We start from the raw sequence: 25,418 nt of genomic DNA, 5'->3' as shown, positions 1-25,418 counted from the left end.
AGTTATTAGAAGATGTAGTTAGCTCATGCATGGAAGATTTGCAAAGATTCATATTATGGATCTTTGTTAAATACCATACCCATAGAAAACTATGGGGGCAGATGATGCGAGGTCTGGAAGCTGCAAAGCAGGAGATATCTCTGATGTATCCTGCTTTATTTACTAGTACATTTATAAGGGATACTTAATTCTGCCCTTAAACATGCGGAAACAGCAGTTTCCATATATTTTAAGGGCAGAAATTACTAATATATAGGCTCCTAATGCTCATTAATAATACATGAATTAATTAGCTTACTAGTCACTAAAATGCAGAGCACATTTCTATATGTTGACATTGGGCATGCACAGGTGCCTGCCTTCTGGGAACTGCCCCTGTACAAATGCTCTGCACAACTGTTTGTTGGACAGCAGGCCAAGATGGAGATGTGCAAGGTATAAAGAGGAAAAAGTCACTTCAAAGTCCTGCCTATAGGTTTATCACTGTACATCTATGCAGTTTATCTCCTAAAATACTGCCCATGTCAGCCTCATTTGTGTCTGGAATAAATCATGAGAGAGTGGACTTTGAGACTGTGAGGTCTATTTATCAAGCAGTGAAAAGTATGGAGAAGTGAACCAGTGGAGAAGTTGCCCATAGCAACCAATCAGCTTTGTACACGTACAAGTACAGTCTATAAAATAATAGGTAGGAGCTGATTGGTTGCTATGGGCAACTTCTCCACTGCTCCACTTCTCCATGCTTTTCACTGCTTGATAAATAGACCCCTGTTATTATTACACTGTGATTTGTATATATACAAATATGACCTGTCTAGATGCAAACTTTCACCCTCTACAGTCATCACTATCTTCTTAACATGCTAGTTCATACACTTCTCAAATATAAACATGCGCGTTCCCACAAACATAGGTGCATTAATGACATCACATTTTTACACTTTCCTGAATGGGCCCTACTGTGTACGACCTAAAGGATTATGTAAGAGATTATACACATTTCTTGCTGTATGATCCAATTGCTGGACTTGACAGCAATCGGCTGGGAGAAAGCTTTAAAAAGAGGAGAGCAGTGATGTATCTACCATGGGTGCAGGGTACGCAGTACATACAGGCCCATAAGTCAGGGGGCCATCGCACCAGCTCCTCGACTTATGGGCTCATCCTGCTTCCACAATTGTGCTGTCACAGTGGATTTGGCTAGGGCTCTGGTGTGGTCTGGTTGTTTCGGGACTTCTTCAAGTTGACTGGCCCCTTCCCTGCCAACAGCCACCATTAAATTCCTGAACGGCTAGGCTTCCTGTCTGTCAGCCCAGAGCAGGAAGTCTGTGCTGACATACAGGGTCATGACAGAGAGGAAACTGATCCACAATCTACTCCACCTCCTTTAGCTTCCCGGCTGACCTGCCCTTTGCCCTCTCACCCTATTGCTCTGTCCTTCACATGCCCCTCCTGTTTCTGTCCTTCATTTTTTCCCCTCTGCATGGGCCGCCTTCCCATCCCCCCTTTCAGTCTTCAGCACATGACATGTGCAGACCCTCCAACATGACCCATTCCATTAGATACACAATGCTCTGCTCCTGGACTTCCCTCTTAATTTATGATTGCAGACACCTGTGCTGAAACATATGTCTCATCTATTACCTAGCTCAACACAGGTGAATACAATCATACATTAGATGGGAAGTCCAGGAGCAGAGTGTTTTGTACCTAATGGAATGGGTCATGTTGGAGGGTAGGCAGTATGTGTGTATGGGGTAGTATGTGTGTATGGGGCAGTATGTGTACATGTGACAGTATGTGTGTATGGGGCAGTATGTGTACATGTGACAGGATGTGTGTATGATGCATTATGTGTACATGTGACAGTATGTGTGTATGGGGTAGTATGTGTACATGTGACAGTTTATGTGTATGGGGCAGTATGTGTACATGTGACAGTATGTGTGTATGGGGCAGTATGTGTACATGTGACAGTATATGTGTATGGGGCAGTATGTGTACATGTGACAGTATGTGTGTATGGGGTAATATGTGTGTATGGGGCAGTATGTGTACATTTGACAGTATGTGTGTATGGGGTAGTATGTGTGTATGGGGCATAATTGCGAAGATCCTGGCCGTTGCCTCCAGGAGAGGGCAGCCAGACGGGAGGTCCAGTGGGTCATGACATGGCAAGGTGGGTGGAGGGGGGCGCGTTGCCTCGACTGCATCATTGTGGCCCTGACCTCCACTATACCAAGCTGCATTTTGCCTAATTGTGATGTGTGAAACCGGGCCACGATGATGATATTCAGAGCAAATTGTGTTCTCAAGTTGGCCGAACAGCACACTTTATTCTGGGAGATTGCCTACCTTTCCAGGCGCCCGCGAGTGCCACCCAAGCTTCAGTAGTCTCCTAGACATTCCAGGAGAGTAGGCAATTATGATATGGGATAGTATGTGTGTGATGGGGCAGTATGTGTGTGATAGAGTAGTATGTTTGTATATGTTTGTATGGGGCAGTATGTGTGCATGGGGCAGCATATGTGTGATAGAGTAGTATGTTTGTATGGGATAGTATGTGTGTGATAGAGTAGTATGTTTGTATGGGGCAGTATGTGTGCATGTGGCAGTATGCTTAAGTACGCAGGACAGTCTTAGAATAGCAATACAGACACACATTAAATAGGGTCCCACCAGGAAGAACGCGACCATGCCCCACTGCTTTCACCACATGAAGAACAATCATTTGTATGGTACATACACACATTAATATTAGTTTTAAGTTGTGTACCAAAATCTCTTAAGCCGCATTTCAGTTCTGTCCAGAGCTTGAACCGAGTGTCAGTATGTACGAACCTCACATTTCCTGTAGACAGCAGTTTTGTGTAGGATTACATTTTACCAAGTTGTATCCACGATTATGTGAGCAGACACACAGACATAACATCCAAGCAGAGCTGCATTTCACATTTGAAGTGTATACACCACCATCTACACCCCACTTACCACCCCACACTATAATGACACCCACACAACATTGACACACGCTGACACTGACACACACTGGCCATGCACTCTAACTCTTTATTCCAATTCTTAATTAAAAAATGTTGAGAGGTTGGCATATGGGGGTGAGGGGGCACAAGCACAATACGTCCACTAATTTCTTAAAACACGCTTGGAGGAGAGCATAGATGAGCTGCTAGTAGTTGGAATATATAGGTTGTGTGAGACTTACAACCAGGGCCACCAAGAGCTACCAAGAGACCTTTCGGACTCCAGTAATATATGGTGTGGGCAGCATATGGGGCATGGTGACACCCCATTGTCATTACCGGGTCCTCCGCAGGGCACATGGTCACATGATCTTGGGAGCCTGGCCCCGGGTACTGTGTGTCTGCCACCCCTCAGGCACCCCTGTTTACAACTAATCAGATAGCGCCACCTACAGTACCGAACAGGGATAATTCACTCGAAATGTTATCTTTCATATACACACAGCTATCTTGTTTCCAACATGAAGCGCCAACTTGCCCGAGGAGCTAATACAACAATGAATTTGATATTACAAAATACAGAAATATGAAAATTAAATGAAAGTCATAGCTGATGTCAACATACTATCATTATCTATGTAATACTGACAGGTGGGTTTTTTGAGCAGAACGTCAGGAGAATTTGTGAAAAATTCTGTTCAATGAGGGGGAGGCACCTCTAGACAATAGGCAGGGTTTACACCTGACCCTTTATGTATTCAGCCCCTTGCACACTGCAGTCATTGAGCCTAAATCGGTGTGCAAGCCATCTGGACATACTGGATCAAAGGGCTGTTTCCAATAAGGGAGTAGATCCAATAAGACTGCAGTGCCAAAAGGCAATTAGCAATATGTCAAATGTGTTAGGAGGTAAGTCATGTAATCAATAAGGATTCAGTACTAATTGGTGCATAAAGAGATCATTCCAGTCATAATACTTATGTACTGCACAATACAAAATACAGCTGGTGAATACAAATTGAGATTTCAACATATGAATAACACCATGCAGATTAATAGGAAATAACTATTAAAGTTGAAAGACAGGTGACCAATATGGCAATACACCATGACCATACATGTAATATGTATTCTGTCCAGCAATGTCATATGTTGCTTTAAACATTGCTGGTGCTGATTCACATGGGAGACAACTCATTTTGTTGGATAAACCTATTTTCCGCTCACTAGGAATTAGTGGCAGCACTTTGTGCATTATGTCTTGCAGCAGTCCTAATTCTTCATAGAATTCATTGAATATTGGCTCAACCCACAAAGTGTCTGACTGTGTCTGACTGTCTCCACTGTGTGTAGCCAGCAACATTCTTGCCAATTATTTCTCAGCGAAAGTCCCATTTGTCCATAGACGTTGTTTGATACGTTCCTAATTTCCATACTGTTTGAACAATACAATTCCTTTTTCTCTGCTTGTGAAATGCACTTCTTCCCATCTATTCCTATGTTATTTTATTGAAGAGGGGTAATTAAAATGCAAAAAATATAATGTTAAACTTATCATGATTGAGACTATAGTGCTCCTAGGTCCACTGAAACAGTTTAGAGGGGCAGTGCTTAGACAGAGTATCAGCAGTAAGGTGTTCCTAAAACCTGTTGGCAACAGGTGCACTTTATATCTACATTACCTTGCACACACTTTCTTTTTCCCCTTCCTGAGGCCTTGGGGGCTGTTACTTGCAACACCTTAAAGTTCACCACTCTAAAAGGGCTTTAAGGGGGGAAGAGACTCTGAAATCTTCACTATTCTGTATTCTGATTGGTCCTCTCATTCACCCCCCAACTCTACAATGACTCTACAGTGAATGCATGGGGCCAGACCCGGCCCTAGCCAAATTAGTGCCGTAGGCAAGATTTCAAGTGGTCCCCCCCCCCCCCCCGGTGGGATCTGGAATAGGGGTGTGGCCTCACAGAAGGGGCGTGCTCTCACTGTGCTGTGTTCCCTCCCAGTACAGATCACAGCACAGAACCCCTCACCCAGCACAGCACAAGTCACAGCACCTCTCTCCCAGCACAACACAGGTCACAGCAACCTTCAGCCCTCTCCCAGCACAGCAGCCTTGACCCCTCTACCAGCAAAGCATGATGGCACCCCTCATCTGACTCCGCACCCCTTTCCCAGCAGAGCACCTCCCTCACCCAGCATAACAACATCCCTCATCAAACTCCCCAGCCCTCACCCAGCACAGCATGGTGTCAGCACCCACCATCACCCAGCACCCCTATCCCAGCAGAGCACCTCTTTCCCAGCAGTGAGGACAACAGCCCCCCGTCCCTATACAGTTCCAGACTTACTTTACTTGAGCACAGTTGCTGCAGCCTGCACAGCTCCCTGACTCAGGGTACCTATTTTCCTGGCTCAGGCTGCCAGGCCGTGTCCTGGTAGATGCCACCCCAGCGCTAACCACTAGGCGCCATCCAGGTGCCCATTCATTGGTCACTGTTTGCTGCTACCGGGCCCAATTGGAGCTGTCAGCTGAGCTCCCATCGTGTACGCTGCACAGCAGCAATAACAGCTGTCTGAGTCTCTGTCCACCCGGCAGCAGGTGCTCTGGCTGTGCCTGTCCTAAACCTCTGCTGGTCCTATGCAGGCTTGGATGCCCCTATGCATTCCAAATGCCGTAGGCATTTGCTTAGTTTGCCTATGCCTAGAGCCGGCTCTGCATGGGGCAGCCCCAGGGCTCCAGGAAGTGGAAGGAGTAGGTGAGTTAAATGTAGCAATTAGGTGATGAATCAGTCATCCAACTACCAGAATGGTGGAGGCTCAATGTCTCTGCATTCCACAGTGCTATGATTTATGTATAAACCTTGTGGATGCCTTAACTAGACTCAGTTACCCAATTATCTACTAAAAATTGTTTTCTGTCTATCACTTTTATGTGCATACCAATAAATGTATGTGTGTGTGTGAGCAAAGAGATGCACAAGTAATAGTGGCGACAAGTTTGGTGACACATATCAGTAAAGGTGCAACACAGTCCAAAAGCCAAGATTGCCTATAGTAAGATCACTTTACCTGCATTTAGTGCATGTGCTGTTGGTTGTGTGACTAAATGGAATTTTGCTACTGATTTAGTGTTTAACACATTTTGGGCCTGATTCTGAGTTGTACACTCAATTCCGCAGCCTCTTTCCCTTCGGATGCAGCATTGTACTTGCATTCATATGCTAATGCGACAATCAGCCGAATGAAGTCGCAAATCCGTATGTATGAAAGAGAAAGCCTATCCTGATGACTGTTGTAGCGTCCCCAGATGCAGCCGTCATCGTTAGTATCGGCACTTGCACCAACCATAGTATAGGTCAAAAACAGGAGTCCCTTTCCCATATGCACGACTCAGAATCGCACAGTGGTTTTGCTACATGCCCACGACACACCCATAACAAAAAGCCGCTTCGTGCATCTTCATTCTCGCCACCCAGTCACCGCTCAGAAACCTCCGTTCACACGCGCACCACATTGCGCTAACCATGTTTGTTAATTCAGATGAATATGCAGTTGGCTGAAAATAGAAGATGCATCTGACACAGGATCAGGCCCTTTGCTTACCGAACATACATGTAAACATTCTGATGCATAAATTGTGTAATTGTGTGTGTGCTGTACATTGAGTCACACGTAAACTCAAGATACTTCCCTTTCAAAGCCCAGCGGTATTCCTGCATTTGGTATACAAATGTGTAAGCTTATGCACTACAACTTGTAGATTGAACAATTTATGCAGCACATACGAGCGTAGTATTACCATATGGGTATATAATATAATGAAGAGTCATATAGTCACCTGAGAATACATTGTTGTCAGTGTTAGTAATAAATGTAAAAGTAATATTTTCCATATAAAATGTAATGAAATGCAAATGCCTCCACATTCAACTTATATGACATCAGAAATAATATGGGATTTCCCTTTGCACCAAATGGAAATTAGAAAATAAGTTTTCTAAATAAACTTGACATAATATAGCTGAATATGAATGACGTACTAACAGGGATCAATACACTAGCAGCCAATTAGTAGCATAAGCTGCTTTTGGTGTCATCATCATTATCCTCATCACATATCCAGGGGCGCAGAGAGCTGCCACGGACCCGGGTACTGAGGGGGCATGGCCAAATCCTGGGGATGCATGGCCACTCCCCCTCAAATAAAAGAAAAAGCACAGGGGGAGCTGCACTGCACGGGAGTGGAAATGGGGCTGCACGGGAGTGGGGATAGGGTGCCAGTGGCTACACATGTATACAAACTTACTGTGCTCAACTAACGATTGTGCACCATTTAAATGTGGGAGTAAGGGGAAAATAAGGGGAGGGTATGTCAAGCACTAGGTATATTATAATTTATAATAATAATCTCTATTCACATGATTAAGCTCCACAATAAATATATATTATCAACCCTGTCTAAAAATTGCTTAGATGTGGAAGTGCTCCCCAGAGAGTAAATATACAATAAATCCAGAAAGAAAGAAAAACTCTCTTTTGGGGGGGGCTCACTTACATCTTTAATACATAACTTTTATTTATATTTCTTAAAATATCTCATAGATGTATAAAATCACATACCTACAAAAAATATACAAACACAAACTCAATATGAATATAAGTAATAGATGGAAAATTGCTCCATATGTATGAGTAACTTTGGCAAGTGAAAATATAAGGTACAATATATTCAATATACAGGATAGTATTACAATCTCTTCCTCAGCAATCACGGAATTATCTAAAAAAGATTTGGACCATTGCATATCTCTTAACAATTGTCTCCAATCTCTGTGGTGAATCTCAAACTGGATACAATATGATACTTATCAACACTAGATACAATGTGATTTCATAATATCAGAACAATTTAAGATGTGAACTATACAACCAAGTAGCAAAAAAGATAATACTCAAGTTAAGATCAAGTTCCTGAGATGTATATGAACAATAATATTGACCAATAAATCCCTCCTTTATAAGAAGAAAATTAATTAATTATATCTACCATCGAGAAAGTCTCATTTACCATCTGCAGATAGATATCATATTTCCAGGGAATGAGATTGAAATGCCGGCGGCTGTTAAAATCCAGACAGCGTCTGGCCGAAGGGAGTAAATCCCGACATTGGCAGGTAAGTAACCTAACTCTCCCCTCTCCCCCCCCTAACTGTAACCCTCCCTTAGGGGTGCCTAACCCTAACCTCCCCCGGTAGTGCCTACCCCTAACCTCCCCCCTAGTGCCTAACTCTAACCTTCCCCCAGGGGTACCTAAACCTAACCCCCCCTCCCGTACCCTAAACCTAACCCTCCTGGGGGTGCCTAACCCTAACCTCCTCCTCGGTGGTGCTTAACCCTAACCCCGCGCATCTCCTACCCTAACCATAACTCTCCCCAGGGGGTGCCTAACCCTAAGTCCCCCCGGACTTACCTTGTTCTGGCCCGCGTCATCCTGGATTCCGGCATTGGGATTATGATAGGCATCGGTATCTCGACACCTATCATATATCCCTAGCCGGCATTCTGCTGTCGGGATTGTGATCGGCAGTCTTGCGGCCACCAGTCACATAACTACATACCAGCTCAGAAGGAGAAACCATAAAACATTTTTGTATCATATATTGTATTTTATGATGCAAACAGTGTTTCATGGTATTCTATAGCAGTACAATAAAGTTATACCCCACATCAAGGTGCAAGTTAGACAACTGCTGCAATTTGTGTGCAAGATGCAGTGAACAAACTGTGAGCATGTTTTCATCTGAACAAGGGGATATGAATAAGACAATGAAGTATCTGCTTTTGCATTGTGCTCAATGAAGGAACCTGATATAGTCAGTGCAGGAACTCCCAAACCTGCAAAAGTGCAATGAGAGTACTTTAATATGAAAAGGGATAATCTACAGAGATGAGTACGCAGTGAAAAAAAGGTTTGCCCAGCATATTCAGACATACAGTATATGTTACTGCTTGTCATTGCAATTTGCATTGATGGCAAGTGAGCAGTATATGCCTGGGTTGGGAAATGAAGAAAGCAGCAGAGAGCGCTACATATATACACTATGGGTCACTCAAGTGGACCCTGTTGCCACTGGCATTGCAGAGTCTCTGCAACTTGAGTTAATCCCTGGTGAATGCAGCACTAGAAAATGAAAATGTACCTGCTAATTTTCAAAGTAAGAGCGCAGTTTAGCCTCTGGTGCTAAGGATTAAAGGTTCCATGTTGCTGTGGAGTGCCACTTGTGCACAGCGGGACCATCCAGTCACCAAGACACGCATTTCACATCTGCTTTGTCAAATGGATTGTGCACCATTGTCTGGGATTGGTGTGAATGCTTAAGATTCAGAATGACAACAAAGCAGGGCTGTAACTAGCTATGGGCGACCAGTGCCACCGCACAGAGTGCAGCGCTCTGTGGGCAGACTATATGCGGGCCATGTATCGACCAGAATCACAGATGCAGTGCTGCCTAGCAGACTGCAGCCATAACAGGCCCCCGGAGTAGACTGATGCCATAACAGGCCCCCGGAGTAGACTGCAGCCATAACAGGCCCCCAGAGCATCCTGAGGATGCACTGGGCAGCGAAGTTGTTCCGGACGCTTGTGGCCACAACCCCCGAGGCATAATGTCATGTGCTGAGGTGGGCGTGGCCAGCACCAGGCGCCATAACTCAAAGTTACAGCTGTGCCACAGTGACAAGGGGGACAGCGTTTTGTGGAGCCTGCCATACCAACATGGTACTAATGCGATGTAAAGCATTGTAAATGTGTTGGCTTTAGAATTTCAAACATGATGCTTATCATATTTAGGGGTCTATTAAAAAAAGTATGTGGTAATAGTTGAAATATACCACATATCAAAGCATATTTCAAAACTATAACTGCGCTATTTAAATTAAAATTCATTCAGGGACAGACCATGCAATAGAGGTCTGTCCCGACAAAGTTCCCAAAGATCTGCCTTGCGTTATCTCCATTATGCATGCGCCTCGTTACAACAGACCCAACCGAATGGAGAGGAATGAGAATGCTTGGCAGGACCCGCTGGGCTGGGCTGCATTAAGGTAATGACAGCCCTGGTCCTGCTGCTGCATCCCACAGACCTTCACAAGTCTGACACAGCCACAGCAATAGTGCCACAGTAGTGCTTGCACCTCACAGCCCTTCACTGACACAGTCTTAGTGCTGCAGCCCACAGTCCCACACCCTAACCCTCTGGTGTTCTGTGTTAAATTGTGCTTGCGATCCGAGAGAGGGGCTTTAATCGAATCAGGAGGATGAGGGGGATATTTGTGTACTGTCTGCTGCTAATGAGGATGTTGATGATGCAGATGTTATTTGTTTAAGTCAGCCACCAGTGGCAGCAGTTCCTGCTCATGATAAAAAGAAAGCCATTGTCATGCCTGGGCATAAGACCCGAAAAGCCACTTCTTTGGTGTACAGTAGAAGTTTTTTACCCAAATCTTGACATTTGTGAAGGCATCTTTACCATTGGAGAGGCCAAAGTTAGTAGAGGTATGGACGTTAACTATTTAGGCACGTCCTCCCTGTTACATCATTTACAGTGAGTTCATGCAATTTATTTAACAAAATTATAATAATTTGTAAAATAATAACAAGCAGTCCAGTGTAAACTTCCTGCAGTTTGGACCAGCACATGCAATCTCCACCACCAACACCCTCATTATCAAGCTCCTCATTAATGATCAGAGGTAGTCCAAAAAATTGTTTTGTGGGTGCCCAAACAAACCAAGGACTTCAGCCACATAAGTGGCAGTCCCTGTTGCTGAAGTGCTTGATTTGTAAAACTGTGCATGTCCTTTTTAATATCTAACATAAGCGTGTGTGGGAGGGCCCAAGGTCAGTTCCATCTTGCACTGCTTTTCTTTTCAAAATGGGCTGTGTTTTTAAGGGGAATTGGGGATGGTCTTTTTTGCATAGACAAAACAATTTATTGGTTATTGCTCTAATACATTACTATACATTTAAAAAATATAGTAATAACAATTCATTGTTAATACCAAAGGATTCTCGACAAGGGTTAGAGAACACAATATTAGGATGCTGAACTACTATCATACTGCCCCCTCCTCCCTCATAAATGTTCTTAGTCAATAATTAAATTAACTAACTAATCAACCCTTCCTTTAATTGCCTTCCACTACATATATACTCCACCTCCATTTCCTCTTGCTGCCCTCAGACCTCTGATCTAGTTCTTGATTAATGAAAAAATTATTGGTTTCTATGGGGTTGAATAGTTTATTAAACTGACATCCTGTCTGCCACTGCTGTGTGGTAATGTTTCATAGATGTGCTATAGGGTTTATGTACATAACCCTGGAGAGAGATAAAGTGAACAGAGATAAAGTACCAAAAAAATCAGCTCCTGTCATTTTTCAAACACAGCCTGTATAGTGAAAGTTAGGAACTGAATGGTTGGTACTTTATCTCTGTCCACTTTATCTATCTCCAAGGCTTAGTACATAGACCTCATAGTCTTTTAAACTACTGTGTGTTTGTGCCGCTGCTCTAATGCTTAGTTTAGCCAGCCAGCTTTTGGACAATATTGGTGAACAATATTGTGAATGATGAGGTGGTCGAAATTGACTGGAAATGACTTAAAGTGAATGTTATTGAGGTTAATAATACTGTAGGAACAAAAACAGGCAAACATTACATGACTGTAGCTGTGTTTATCAATTTTGAAAAAAAAATACAGATCCAAAACCAAAACATGAAGACTAATCCAGATCTAAAACCAAAACCATAACACGGGGGTCAGCATACATCTTTACTCCTTTCATTTTTCAAACACATGACAGCTGATAGGTTGGAGCACCATATCAGATTTTTAACAATGATAACAAGAATATCACTCGTTATTAAATACGCCCCCTAATCCGTCGATGCTATAGAATCAAGGAATTTTACCACTTGCCAATCTGGAATAAAATAATGTGTTTAACATTTTAATTTTGCCACATTATTCTTTTCCCATGTACTGTATGCACATTTATTAATCTAGAACTAAAGCTCAATGTAGCATTCACAAGCTCTATGACAAATAATAAGCTTATACATAACTATTATGGGACCTAACTCTAGATGTAACTTGTGCAATGTAAGTGAGGCGGGTGTTCTATTTTTTTTTTAAATGTTACATTGTGGAGAATGGGTAATATTATATTATAATCTAGTATAAAGTGAATTTAGTTTAAACTTTAGTAACTGGAACAAACTGTACCAATGTTTCTGCTATGGATTGACCATAACACTGGCACTAAATATGCTAATGCTTGTACAATAGCCTCATTTGGCATATTAACCTGTAGCTGAACCACAATCTTGTACAACACTCTGACACTCCAACCTGTCAGTCCCCTCTTTGTGCGAATGAGCTTTCAGTTTGGACCAGGAGCTTAATGATTGCTAGCTGGCCATGGTAAGCCTGATATTTTGCTGGATTTAATTAAATGTGTGGAGGGAACCATTTCCTCTAATGGATGGTTGAAAATAGGATTCTAGGGACTAACGGAGAAAAATATTTCCGAAATGAATAAATCTTTGTTTTAACCACTTGTTAGCTTTCTCTTTCACAGGAAACTGTAAAGGTATATTTCACTAAAGCTCGCAGTCATGTTTATACTTGTTGCTGTAATAATGATAAAACATTGGCTCTATTCCCAGACACTTAAAAATGAGATTACCAGGTGGTAAATGAACTGTGTCTTGCTGCACTTACTAAGCACAAGGGCACATTGTGATAAGGATAATGACCTAGGTCTCTACCATTGACTGTGCTCACACTGCTGCCTCTATGCAAGATGTATCTATTAATTGGAGAGAGTATGGACATGTTGGACTTGTACAGCATGAATGGGAGAACAGTATAGAGCAGTGGTTGCCAAACTGTGCGCAGTGGCACCCTGGGGTGCCTCAGGACACTTGCAGGGGTGCCTCATGTTGGTGATCCAGCACCAAATCAAATTCTTTATGGTCAGTGTAATGTAAATATGTGGACAAACAGAAGCACAAACCTGTCCCCCACCACATAATTGAGCCTAAAGATGACAGGTAAGCACAAATTACTTCACTGTACCACTTCACTACATTTATTCTGAATTTCTCAACACCAAACTTTTGGCTTAGGGGTGCCGTGAAAACAACTCTGATGCACTATGGCGCCGTGATTAAAAAAAGTTTGGGGAAATATACAATGTGAGTAGACCATGGGGCTTTTAGAGAGAGAGACATTAATAGAAGGAATAGTAATTATGATAGATTATAGAGTCTGATATTGCAATAATTACGGTGTACAGGATGCACCGCAGATGAGATAGTGTAATAACCGGAGCTACAACAAAGAGAGCCTACACCAAACTTGCCTACACTCCTGGGATTAAAGACTCCTGAATCTCACAGAGTTCTCTCAGCTCTAAATCACTTTTGGGGTCTATTTACTAAGCCTTAGATGGAGATAAAGTCCCAACCAATCAGCTCCTAACTGCGATGTCACAGGCTGTGTTTCAAAAATGACAGGAGCTGATTGGTTGGGATTTTATCTCCGTTCACATTATCTCCATCCAAGACTTAGTAAATAGACCCCTTTGTCCCTCTGTATCATGTCATCATGTAACACATTGCTTCGGGGGAGTTAGGGGGGCTGGGGGCATAAAAAAACAGGCGCACAACGCTGAGTGAGTGACAAACATCACTTATTATTAAGCAGGGCCGGATTATAGGCAGGGAGATAGGGATGTCCCGGGGACCTACACAAAGAGGGCCCCCACACACTGTCTCCGGCCACTACTACTAACTAAGGGCCTGATTCAGAGATGGACGCTCAGAAAGAGCGCTCGCTCTGAATCAGGGCGTTTTTGTTTTTTGTTTTTTTGTGCGGCCTCCTGGCCGCTCGCTTAGCTGTGGGTGACCACCCACAGCTAATCGAGCGGCCAGGATGATGGTCATGATGGTCAGGACCATCACGACCATCACGGCTTGCGATGAGAACCTTGTGGCAGGGTCTCGTGGCCGCAAGCCCCAGAGAGCTTCCGGCTCTAATAGAGCCGGAAGCTCTCCCACTGACATCACTGGTGATGTCAGTGGGGCCACCCACAAATGGCAGGTGTTCGCTTGGGAACGCCTCCGTTTGTGAAGCCACCTCCCTGCCACGCCTACAAAACGGGGAGAGGTGTCGATCAACATCTACAGCCGCCCCTTTTGTAGTGAGCCACGGAGCAAGAGAATTTATCTCTCGCACCGGGGCTTGCGCAGTGCGCAGAGCCCACCATTGACCCGCTTGCGAGCAGTCAGGCTGTGTGGGAGGCTGTATGGCAGTGCGGGTGTGACATCAGAGGTTACACCACGCAGCCCAAGCCCACCCCCTCAACAGCCACGTCTGAACCCTGAAACCTGCGGAGGTGAGAAGATAGGAGGAGTGCTGCAGCTGCTGCTGCGTGATTGCCCTGGCCCCCTGCGAACTGCAAGTTTTCAAGGACGGTGAGTCAATTAATGTTTTTATTCTCTAATGTGGGGCTGCTGGGCTGGTTGGGGGGGGACACACTTAAAAAACTAAATAAAAGTTATTTTATATAACTATATATATACATCAAAACACAAGGTGGAAAAAGAGCGCCTCCCAGTGTAATATCATAAGAAACGGGGTACCCTTTACCAGATGTAATCACCCTCTGTGTGATGGAGGTGTACCTTATAAAGTGGAATTCTCCACTTATTTAACAGCATGAACAACCAATAAGATCCCCAGTTTCCATTCTCTTGATCCAACTGGATATATTATAGAAAAACATGAAAGCTTATCTGTTAATATGCATCACTGCATCACCCACTGGAAGAGGATAACATCTGTCACAGCATATAACCTCAACGCGTTTCGTCCTTTTGAATTTATCTGGACTTCATCAGCATGTATATATACATGTCTGCATGTATATATACATGCACACATAGAATATCTGTGTATTATATATATATATATATATATATTATATATATATATATATATATATATATATAAATATTCCATGCGACACTCGGCACTCTGGCTATTCAGAAATGCTATAAGTCCTGGGTGCCTTCCATATATGTACTTATGTATACTTTGATCACTGATAGTGGCCCCCACAAGTGTGTTGCCCGGAGGCCCCCACAGACCTTAATTCAGCCCTGTTGTTGAGGGACATATTTATCCATTTTACATTAAATCACATTTTAATACTTTTTCTAGGCTATGTATCAAGATGCGGAGACATGGGCTCCCTCTGTCAAGGAATGCTAAAAAGTAAAGTGATGGCTTACTTCCAGGTTCAGACCTGGATCAATTACTGTGCATGCAAGATTAGAGGGCCACAAATATGCAAGCGGTAATTAATAATGGGCTGGTGTTGGCTAACGGGACCAATCTGCTAAGTAAACAGGGCTGCATTTGCAAGCATAAAGAAGAGGACTGCAGCAAATATTGCTGTGATGTTTCCTTATTAAAAAAAAAATTGTCAGGTCACAGACTCCATGAGGCACTCTGGGCCCCTCACTGCTGTACCCCCCTGATGGTGTCCCTAAAGAAGAGATGACTGGTTCGGTTTTGGCTCAGATCTTTCCGCCAAGTTCAGATCTCAGTACAAGGCAAAATTTCATATTTCATGAACATCTGTCAGTGAAAGATGACATTCTACAGTACCTCGGTTTGAGATTTGAACTTGGCAGGAAGATCTGAGTCAAAACCGAACATCTCTACCCTAAAGACACCCTGATAGTAGTTGCTTTAGACCCTTTCTTTTAGTCCCATTGGCCAACGCCAGCTTTAGATGGAGTTAGCCCATTGTAGCTTATGGGCTATGTTTCAGCATTATTAATTATCGCTGGCGCATGTGTGGCCCTCTGGCTTTGCATGCACAGTATCTGATCCGGGTCCAAACAAGGAAGTAAAATGATTGCCTAAGCCATCACTTTACTTGTTAGTTGTCCCTGGCTTAGGCTCTTATTGGTGCTGGGCTAACAAGGCTCATTACCAGCCCTACAATCCCAGTATGCACCAACCAAGAAGAAGAGGGGGGAGGGTAGATTCAGCGCTTAAAGATGTGACCCCAGTAATAGTGGGATGCATACAGGATGCTGACGAAGTATCGGTATGTTATAACTCGGACGGGAGGCAGGAGGTCTGAAGACCGACAGCAGCATCCCGATGGTGAAGTTCCTGACAGGGCCCAATGGTGAAGATCCTGACCCTCTCCCATCCTAACCCTCCCCCGTTGGTGCCTAACCCTAACCTCCCCCCGGTGGTGCCTAAACCAAACCCTCCCTTCCCGCACCCTAACCCTCCCCAGGCGGTGCCTAATCCTAACCCCCCCCCCGGTGGTGCTTAACCCTAACCCCCCCTCCCCACAGCATAACCTTAACCCTCCCCGGTTGGTGCCTAACCATAACCCACCCTGGCAGGTCCCTAAACCTAACTCCTCCCATCCCAGGCCTGACCCTAAGCCTAACCCGCATACTTACCTTCGGGATGCTGGTAGTCGGGATGCTGATGTCGGTATCTTGATCCCTTCCGGATGCTGGCATCAGCATTCTGACTAGAGTCGGGATTCCGGCATCAGTATCCTGATGTCTGGCATTCCGTCCACTGGCATCTTCACTGGATCCCACTGATGACACCACCAGTAAGTAATTTACTAAAACATTCAGCTTTCCCCAGCTCAGGAAGCCTATCTCGCCTATCAGCTTTCCAATCAGATTTTAGGAGAAGAATAAAAAAAGAAACCTTGGTGTTTATTTTGTTTCTTGTTTACCTGACAGGAAGAGTTTCAACTCAGATCTGGTAAGCTGAAGAAAGCTGAAGGGCTTCTTAGTCTTTCCACTAAATTGACACTAGTGTGTTATAAGCTCCATTGCGACATGTACTAAGGTGACTGAAAAAGGATTGTACAATTCTATGGAATATGTTGTTGCTTATATAAATAAAGGGTAATATTAATGAGGGATGTGCATGAACATTGTGCACTGTGCGCCTTTCCCATTTCACTAATCTCTTCCAATGAACTGCTTTAGTAATCCTCACTAAGATATTAACTAACTGCTTGACTGTACGTGGACAGTGAGGCTGAATGTTTCTAAGATATTATAATATTCAACATTTAATATTTCTGATTAATTTTAGTGCCATATCACCGGCCAGGTGCTTGTTGCACATCTTATAAGTCTAAGCAACACGTCATTGAAAGAGTTTGATTAATGCCAATTCTGAGCTGGCATTATATATGTAACCTTTAGAGCAAAATAATTTTTATGCCAGTGTTCAAAGTAGTGCACACTTACACCTAAAGATTTTCTGTCCAACCATCCAACTAGTTGATTGGTTGAAATGAAATCTGGTAACGTATGGGAGTAAATGATGATCAGCAATTTGCTCCTAAATGCCAGAAAACAGATGAAAATGGTCGTCAGACAAGTTTGTTAAATGTTTGATCTAAAGAATTTGTTCAAAAACCAGTTTTTGTCCATTTTCCGGCGTTTGGGAGCAAATTGCTGATTGTCATTTGCTTTCATACCTTAACAGATTTTCATTCCAACCAATCAACTAGTTGGATGGTTGGACAGAAAATCTTTAGGTGTGTACCCAGCCTTACACAAGCACAGATTAAGTCTCATGATTGCATCATGCTTATTTTGCCTTTTGCAACTATATTATCGGGCATAGTAAGTGCCCCAGTTTGACCATCATCCTGAACAATCTGGAAAAATGATTAATAAGGCTCACAAAGGCTATAATAACAGGCCTAAGGCGGGTGCATTAAGTCGCCATAGAGTCAGAGGTGGCTTTTGTTCTTTGCTCCTCTTTGACACCCCAAATATTTATTCTCTAAATCAAATCTTTTCTTGTTGACATCAGATGAAACCTGCATAGATACAGAGTACAAGCTTCAGCCCAGGTCAGACAGTGAATAGCTACAGCACAGGTGAGACGATAGTTGGAAACACTGTAAACATTGAAGAAAGTAAGCTCAGCACACACAACATATCATATTTATACAGTTTAATGCATGAGACCCACATGAAGTACAACAGAAGAAAGCATGAGATTTATATAGGGGGAATTCCACTGTAGTCTCATACTAAACAAATATATGCATAGGATTTATACATACAGATACACATATACATGTCAAAAAAGCACAAGGCAAGTATTTGCAACTCTCTTATAAATACACTATGGATTAAGTGGTTCTATATCACCGCCCTATTGGTCACACATGGTACTGCAGTAGCCACACGTGTTATTCTCTAAAGCAGAGGTGGGGAACCTTTTTTCTGCCGAGGGCCATTTTGATATATAGAACACTATTTGCGGGGCCAGTGCAGGCCACGCCCCCTCCGAGTGATGTCACACGGGGGCAAGGTCACAAATGCCGGTGATTACAGCAGTGCCCGGAACATCCTGAGAATGCTCCGGGGAGCTGTAAGGGCAGCGGTGTGACCATCTGAAGAGTCCTAAGGAGGCTCCAGGCATCACTGCTGCATAGATTCTGGCTGCAGTGTGCCATTCTAGGCACCCTGCTAGCCAGATGAGGCTAGCAGAGAAATGCTCAGAGGGCCAGACCAAATGATTTGGGGGGCTTTATTTGGCCCCCGGGCCTGAGGTTCCCTGTCCCTGCTCTAAAGTTTCCAAAATAATACTGCCTGTAGACTTTCATAAAAAAATTGCCTATGGCCAACAAGGTTATGACAGCAATCCAGTTGTGATGTCACATAATTACATGCATAAATACAGTGCAATAGTTATAGTACATGTAAGACACTGACTAAATAAGACAGTTTAAGTTACATAGTACATGAGTACAGTGTGATAATTACAGCTTAGATAAGGTGATCATTGGAAAGAAAGTGATGTTTAATGCCCAGCTGAGATGGTAAATGACCACACTATAGTTAATTTACAGGGACCTATGTGAATGAACAAATATTCTCTGTAAAACGCTGCAGAATATGTGCGCTATATAAATAACTGGTAATAAATAATACATAAATAAACTAATGGAGCACAGCTCAGAACAGCAGACATGTTGTGTATTTGTGATCAATGAACCACCCTTTATTCATTCCTGCTTATGTTTGTCTTTGTGCACAAAGATAGTGGTTTAGCAGACATTCTGATTTTGGCTGGGTAATATGCCAATCTACTAACTTTGTTAAACACAATTTGAGAATAACAAAGCAGGCAAATGCCATTGATAAATGGAACTTGTCTTAATAGGGGTATGGGCCATAATAACACATATATACATTTATTTAGACATGTTGTGTTACCTGTAAGGCTTGTGTCACAGAAGTAGATATTGCAAAGGAGTGTCAATCACACCGATTATAACACAAGGTATATTTATACACAGCTCGTGGAAGACAGCATTTAATGGACCAATACATAATGGATTCACCCTAGGTTAGTGTATGGATACAGTGTAATGGTGGCAGCTGTACTACATATATAATGTACAATGGTTACAGCCCTGGAGAGACACCAGTTGGGATGCTCTCTTTTTATAATGCCAGCTTAAGACATGGACAAAAACTTCTGTTATAAAAAGAGCTGTATTATAAATAAGTGTAATATAAAAGGATGAATACATCTTAATGTTCTTTTGTGCAGATAATACACATGGCAGTATGTGGGGTGGGTGGGGCTATAAAGGGGAGTGGTACAAAGAGGGAACACTCATAGTTACTGTATATGGATATCATTTAATAGTTTCAGCTCAAGAGAGATAGTGCATGGAAACAGTGTAATGATTACAGCCCAAGTAACATAATCTATGGATATAGTATAATGGTTACAGCCCATACCCATAGATCATACTCATACATTAAATAACCTATGGGTAGGATCTAATAGTTACAGTACAGGTGAGACAGTACATAGGCTCTTTATAATAGTTAATACAAAGTGAGCTAGTGCCTAGATAGATTTAAATGGATACAATCTGGTGAAATGCTATATTGTTATGTTGTAATGGTCACAGCAGAATTCATTATAGTGGTAACATCTATTTAAATATGAAATATACTTAACATGATGGTTACAAGAATATTACTGGCAAGGCAATAGGGGCAGTGGCCTTAAGTCCCCAAGTTTAACAAGTCCTCACTGGTGTGCATTACACAATCTATCATGGATTTACTAAGTCATGATGGATGTGTAAATAGGAGGCAGTGTGTGCTTGTGGTCTCCATGACAACATTGTCACTAGACACCTATGGCCCAACCCAAAGTCTATCCATAGGCATCTCACTGCTTCCACCCTGGCCCACAATGGGACATCTCCCTTGGCTATGGGTGACACTAACAACTATCTTTTAATTACACTTTCATTTTGTTGAGCCAGCTTTGCTTACAGACGTGCAGGGATTACGGTATGGATGTGAGAAAGTGCATGGATAGAGTGTGGATAATATATTATTAACAAGTATATCATAGTACATTAGAACATGGAATTGATGTAGTAATAGTTGCAGCCCAGGTGATCTATCACAAGTATACAGAAGAGAGGTGATAATCTACTATAGGAACGTCCTGTTTCTCAATTTTAAACAATGTGAAGACTTTATGACAATTTAATAATAGGCCAGATAGTTAGTAATTTCAAAACAAGGTTCACAGGCCAGTCAGGTAGGAAGCTCTGAAATCTCCATATGCAGACATACAACACTATATAACTGTACTGTTAATTAGATATGCATGATGATTCCACGTGTTCATTTCTGGCATTGGACTGTGTATTACATCACCGACAAGGCTCATACCACGCAACTAGCTATGCATGTAACACGTTCCTCCCGAAGCCCTCTGCTAATGGCAGTGTATGCTTAGTCAATAGGTGTAGGTCTGCATAGAGACAATATTATGCTCATGTCTTTTTTGCCCGACTATGTTTGTCTTGGAAGCTACTTCAGACCTACACACTGTTTGCATGACTAAAAATGTAGATTATGGGCAGAGATAGGGAGTCTACCTACACAAAAGAGAGGTGTAATTCAGGAACACGTATTTGCACGTACAATCTGCCAGTGAGACTGCAGATCAGTGTGTAGGTCTCCCTGCCAATGCCGTGCTGCAGCCAGCTCCCTGCCCCCTGCTATGCACTTTCATCCTGACACTTGTGCCAACCACACCTACAGCTGCTATGCTGACACTGGGTGGCTGAGTCATGTACCCACCACTTTCTAGCTGTAAACTGTAACTTCTAGCACATAATTCAGGGAAGGACAAAACCTTAGACAAGGAGCTCGCTAGAAAACAGTATATTAATTATATAAATATATATTAAATTATTGCAATTGTTAACTGTTTATGAACATTGTTCGTCACTACGTTTTAATACATGACAACTTACTATCAACTAACTCAAGTATACCCATATCATTTTGGGGCAGGTTCTTTTTATGAAGAATTATTATTATTTTATTGTCACTGAAGTTTCTAAAATTCTTTCTTGCTGTCGCATATTTGCTCGGTGTCTGCCTGGGCTTAACGTGTTTTCAGACATGATGGCAGACTTGGAAAAATATTTAGATAAAATAGCACAGAGGGCTTCTTGCACCCGAACTTTCAGCCTACTTGCGCAATTTGTTTTTGTTGCTGCAAATTGATACATTGTGGGAATTACTTCATATTTGGGAACATCAATAGCTGCAACTGAAACATTGTGCTGCATTCCCAATGATCGGGTGCTGCTTGTAAGTAGTGACTATTACACCTTAATGCTCGGTTATGCAATAACGGAAATAAGGAGTCTACACAAATAGCATTGCTACACTAGAGCTGGTGGTTTCTAATACAATTATATTAGAGTCTTTTAAATAAATAAATAAATATATATATATATATATATATATATATATATATATATGTTTATTACAAGTGCTGCTCTTAGTACACTTTTAGTACACTCTTTTTTGACACTACTGGAAATAGTCTGGTGATGTGCTTATGCTTGGTATTTGCCTACAATGGGGTTTCCTTTCTTAAAAGGTGAATATTTTAACTGTAATGCATATTATTCTCACATGTTATTTACAAAGAGCACTAACCAAATATACTTATATGTGTGAATTGTCGGGGCAGATCTTGGCAATTTACAGGACTGTAATTCCAGCCAACTACCTACACTCTCAACACAGGTATATATTCCCTCATCAGAGGATATAACGTGAGGCGTGAGTGTCTGATATTGTCAAAGAAACAACATAAAAGCAAAGTACCAAAAGAGTAAAACCAAGAGGATCACAAGTCAGACCATTACCTATTAATATGAAGCTGTAGGCAGATCTGCCAGACTGATTCTCTCATTTATTTGCATTATCATCTTATATAATATAACATCAGCATATCCTCTGAAATCAGACATATAGTGGTATCTATCTATCTATCTATCTATCTATCTATCTATCTATCTTTCTATCTCTCTATCACTCTATATCTGTCTATCTCTTACAGGCTTTCTGTAACACATCTGTGTGCTCTTTGTCTGCACAATACATCCTTTGATGTACATTTGGCCTGAAACCATGCTAAAAATATCCAAAGTATTTACAACAGCAGCCTCAAAAAGAAAAACCCGTCTGTTGAGCTCTGCACACAACTTTGAGCTCACCTGGAGGATTCCTCACTAATGACTTTTTTGGGAAAGGGAGCAGTTGAGTAACTGAAACATATGGTAAGAATCCGTGCCTAGATAAGACTCTGTTGCATGATGCATACTATTCCAATAGCAATAGTAGATTGTTAGCACCTTGCCAATAATATATATATATATATATATATATATATATATATATATATATATATATATATATATATATATATATTGTAGTCTTGAAACTCAACCCATGTGCTGTTGTGTTACACGTGCCCGCTTGGTGTTAGGATCCCTGTCTTCGCCTATGCCGCGCCCTGTCAATCAGTCTCCTCACCTCGGAGAGGTCTGCTAGGTATAGGAGGTTGGTAGGAGGTAGTTAGATGTACAGACATCACCGTGATAAACGATCGCTGCCATCGCGCATGCACTTGCAATATCACTACAAGCCCACAAACTTTTTCTTACTCCCTCACACATCTCTCAGTCTGATCTATAATGCCCCTAGCAGTCCCCTTCTTTTTATTACGACCCCCCAAATAAAAAGCCAAATACAAAGACACTGGTCAGTTTCAATCCAGCCAAGTACCAACAAATTCACTCATGGAATCATATACGCTATATATATATATATTTCGTTTCTTGCACAAAAACAAATTCAAGATGTGAAATGACATGTAAGCATGAACTAGATCCAGTCTCTACACACGAAAAATCTGCGACACAAACTGGCGCAGCTTCTAAATACAGAACCCACTTAAAAGAAAAGTCGTGACTTTACCTTAAAGAATTCTGTACAGTTTAAAGAGAAAGGGTAAGAAACGTTCTTTATTTGCCTGGGGTCCTTTTGGCAGATGAACCCTCACAGCTTTCAGAAGGCGACGTAATCCACACTAACTGCCTTGTCCCACTGTCCCAGCATTAAAGAGACCCAGCAGCTGTGATGGTGGACAGTTAAGATTATATATGATGTAAATACATTGTAGCTTTGTCAGCTCCCCAAAACCATAAAACTTACTTTAATGACACCACGTGCTCCAGGAGAACCACTCAGGGTCTGTCCTTATGGCCATCCACATAAATAACCTTTCAAAACTTTTAAACTACTAAATTCACATGGAAGCCAGAAGTATTTGCCCTAATGTTCTCTCTTAAACTAAATGCAGTGTCTGACAAAGACATGGACTTAAATATCTTCATGACACCTTTTCCTAACTAACCTCACTAAAATAGAGGTCACAGTATTTGCAGGCAAGGTAAGTGGTCTTTATCCCTACAAAGATTTTTATTTTTATTTTTTACTTTTATCTGGAAGATGAGCCAGAATTTAAGCCTCCAGTAACTGCTGAATTATTCAGATCCAGCTCCAAGTGATGTCAGCCATTTGCACATGTACAGTAAGTGTACCTGACCCCGGTTACCGGCAGAGTTATTGTACTGAGTGCTCTGATGCTGATATGTGTGTGTTTGTGTGTTTTTGTGTGTGTATTTATTATTATTATTATTATTATTATTATTATTATTATTATTATTATTTAGATTGTCTGGTGTTGGTCAGATTTTATTAATAATTATAAAGGCAAACTTTTGTGCTGTTTATTTCATTCAATGGGATTGCTGTGTACTGTTAAACCTTTGCAACACCAAATATTTATGTATGTACGTATGTCTGTGAATATGTACACAATAATATGTGTGCACATACTCTTCATTTTCGTTTTAGTAACACACAGTACACGAAAGTAGACAGGAGTAACAAATAATACAACCAGGCAAATTCAGTATCAATTTCATGCAAAAAAAATTGTCGGGATTGGGTCAAATTGTGTGAATGGAGTATGTATATGAATAGAAGTGTTCTGTTTGTCCAAGAGCAAGAATGGCACTAACATTGGTGGGAAGCCTGAGTTTACCTTTGGGGAGCCATAGAGATAGAGTGCATTGAGTAATTAGGGGTGATGGGAAATGAAAGTGTGACGTCACAAGCATGTCAGCAAACAGAGGAACTAAAGCTGGACTTGTATGTAGAAAACAGGGATATCATGACTGTCAAAATGATTTATGAACCTGACGACATCTAAAAAGCAAAACCACAGTACAAGCTAATTACAGGCAAGTCATAAAATGTACACTAGGTCTGATTCTTCAACAATCTGTGATTAAAAGATAAAACAACAATTCTCAGCTCTAGGACTCATCTTCAAAGGGTCTTTGGCTTCCAATATCAGGAAGCTCTTCTTTTGTCTGCAACGTGTAACGGAAGTGCCATAAAGTTTTATGGGGCTCATAGCTTATTCCAAGCATTTGTCCCTACTGTAAATACCTCTCAGGCCAGATTGCAGATAGCAAAATCGGGGCTTTTTCTCAGGACTTTTCAAAGCAAACCTTCAGGTAAAAGTAACTCCACATGAGAATTAGTTGCAGGGTGTGTGGGAAACTTCAGCTCTTTGGTTTTATTCTCAAAGCCAAACCTAAAGTACAGGTCTTCAAATTGATTTGAGAATGTGGATAAAAGATGTCAAGATTGGCTATTTCCAGGTATGTTATTTTGAAAACAATGAGAGAGAGAGAGAGAGAGAGAGAGAGAGAGAGAGAGAGAGAGAGAGAGAGAGAGAGAGAGAGACTGCATTTATGTATTTGTTACATTGTGTAATTCTGCATTAGGCCAGTCATGACGATTTCCCATAGATAGATATATCTGTGTATATATGTATGTATGTATGTATGTGGTTGTGTGTGTTTGTGTGTGT

General features: G+C 41.9%; 1 protein-coding gene across 2 annotated transcripts in view; it reads right to left on the bottom strand.

Annotated features, from left to right (window-relative positions):
- Positions 1 to 25,418, bottom strand: part of HOXC4 (homeobox C4) — an 80,179-nt gene that overhangs the window by 37,250 nt on the left and 17,511 nt on the right. The gene's annotated exons all lie outside the window — the stretch shown is intronic.

Source organism: Taudactylus pleione, unplaced genomic scaffold, assembly GCF_031769625.1.
Source record: "Taudactylus pleione unplaced genomic scaffold, aTauple2 ptg000089l, whole genome shotgun sequence".
NCBI classification, from domain to species: domain Eukaryota; kingdom Metazoa; phylum Chordata; class Amphibia; order Anura; family Myobatrachidae; genus Taudactylus; species Taudactylus pleione.
The sequence above is the reverse complement of the archived record's forward strand: the minus strand, read 5'-3'. Positions and strand labels throughout refer to the sequence as shown.